The sequence below is a fragment of the Palaemon carinicauda genome, chromosome 3 (genome assembly GCF_036898095.1).
Source record: "Palaemon carinicauda isolate YSFRI2023 chromosome 3, ASM3689809v2, whole genome shotgun sequence".
Taxonomy (NCBI): Eukaryota; Metazoa; Arthropoda; class Malacostraca; order Decapoda; family Palaemonidae; genus Palaemon; species Palaemon carinicauda.
The window spans coordinates 112,868,604-112,871,103 of NC_090727.1; the positions used below are offsets into that span (position 1 = coordinate 112,868,604).

The 2,500-nt window shown below is 32.6% G+C and overlaps 1 long non-coding RNA gene across 1 annotated transcript in view; it reads right to left on the bottom strand.

Moving 5' to 3' along the window:
• Positions 1 to 129: 129 nt before the first annotated feature.
• Positions 130 to 2,500, bottom strand: part of LOC137637799 (uncharacterized) — a 28,098-nt gene continuing 25,727 nt past the window's right edge. The window contains exon 4 of the long non-coding RNA XR_011043810.1: positions 130 to 1,564. This is a non-coding gene — a long non-coding RNA (uncharacterized lncRNA). The remainder of the gene's footprint in view (positions 1,565 to 2,500) is intronic.

The window sequence follows — 2,500 nt, forward strand, 5'->3', positions numbered from 1 at the left end:
AGTTCCCTTTGGTTTTTCATACTTATTTCACATTTGATCTCTCAGAATATATATATATATATATATATATATATATATATATATATATATATATATATATATATATATATATATATATATATACACGTGTTATGCAAATTTTAGTCATGTTGACTTTAAACCTTCCGTTTTCTTGAGTTTACAATGTTCTTTCTTCTCATTTCCTTAACTTGTCAACTTAAGATTGCATTAACCGTTGGGAATTACGAAAGTTATTCAACAGATATGTTTTCTTTATCTGTGATTTCCTGCAGCGTCTCATAAATCGAATGAAACTATGTTCTTTACAATTTTAAAAATTTAAGGAAAAATGTTCTTAAAGCACTTAGCGTTTATTGCTGGTTTTACCTGTTTTTTATTTTCTTTTTTATATATGATTCAATATATTCTGTCAGTATTCTGCAACTTTCTTGAATTGACTATGTGAACAACTCCAGAACTCACTGTGAACTGTTTTCCGAATAACACTCAATTTCAAATCCAGAAGAAAAAGTCCCTTCCACTTTACGTAGCACGTATCCTTACCATCTAATTACCGACTGCAACTAATGAATTTTTGGCAGCACATTTTTTTTTCCGTTCTTTCTTTAGATTTGGGTTATGATTTTATCTCCCTCCCCAATCCAAAATATTTCTTACTCATTAAAATATGAATATTATTGTTGGTTGCATATCAAAGTATGCCCTCTGATCTCGGAATTCATATAAAATGGATTTCATTCAACATTGATACATTAATTCTTTGTATCGGTAAATATTTTCAAAACGTTCAAATGTCTCAAAAGGTCATTGAAAATTTTCTTTTTATTTCAGTGTCACTTTGATATGAAAAGATAGCATAGGTATGTCATAATTGAAAATGCTGGAATGTCATTATTACCTGGACTGGAGGTTTCATTCACATTCTTTTTTATTTTCTTAAACAGATTCATTTCTGTTCTAAACTCATAAATTTCAAGTTTTTCTCGAAGATTTTAGTTTCTTCAGCTTTAGTTCTTAAGACGAATTTTCTAAACCCTGTATTATTGTTTGCTGTTTTCATGGCAGCTGATTTTTTTTTTTCACAAACTTGAAAAGAAGTAATTAAATGCATCATTTCGGAGAAAGGGGTCTCCTCAACAAGGTAATGCATTCCGGCAGCTTCCAAAAAACACGGAGAATCAAGAAAGCTGAGTCACGGAAACGTTTAAGCTTATCACAATTAGGTGCTTGAAGGAATATTTCATGAAACCATCTGACTACACTTCCAAGTAGAACACCGGGCAACTGGAAGAAGCTGAATATGAAGCTGAACCTCTTCTTGTTGGAAGTGCTCGAACTTAATTCTTGGGTTGTATATGATTCCCTGTCCTTCCAGTTAGATGCATTAGAGCATCATCTTTTAGGGGCACTTGAACTCCCATCACAGCCGACCCCTTGAAAGGCTTTCAAAGGACCATTCCTCTGCAGTTACTCGCTGGACCCAATACACCAATTGAAGTATCATGACTCCGTCGCCATCTTCCAAAGCACAATCACAAACACCCTGAAAAGAACAGAGAAAGAGTCATTCATGATTAATTTCTCATAATTACTATTTACTTGTAATTTGAATGAGAAATACTGGAAACCAAATCATACATGCGTTTACCTAATTGTTTGTGTCAATTACTAAAGAAAGGAATATAATCTTAAGGACGTGGAAGATCAGAATTTATTTCCTTATATTTAGGGTACGAAGAGACAATTAGAAAGATAAGTAAGGTTTTCATCGCACATTTTCATTATTATTATTATTATTATTATTATTATTATTAAAAGCCAAGCTACAACCCTAGTTGGAAATACAAAATATTATATGCCCAAGGGCTCTAACCGGAAAAAATAGCCCATTGAGGAAAGGAAATAAGGAAATAGATAAACAAGAGAATAAATCATCAAAAAATATTTTCAGCACAGTAACAACTATTAAAAACTTCAAAACAAACAAGAGGAAGAGAAATAAGATAGAACAGCGTGACTAAGTGTACCCTCAAGCAAGAGAACTCTAATCCAAGGCAGTGGAAGGCCATGGTACAGAGGCTATGGCATTACCCAAGACTAGAGAACAACTCTTGTTGGAAAAGCAAGATGCTATAAGCCAAAGGGCTCCAACGGGGAAAAATAGCTCGGTGTGGAAAAGAAATAAGAAAATAAATAAACGATATAAGAAGTAATAAAAAATTGAAATAAAGTATTTTAAAAACATTATCAACATTAAAACAGTATGTGATATATTAACTATAAAAGGACCTATGTCAGCCTGTTCAACATGAACTTATTTGCTGCAAGTTTGAACTTTTGAAGATCTACTGAGGAAAGTAGCTACTGAACAATAAAATTGCAGTAGTTAACCCCTTCTAGGGGCAAAGACAAACTGAGTCGTAATCAGAGAGATATATCACATTTAGTACTGTCTGGCCAGTTAATGGACACAATAACT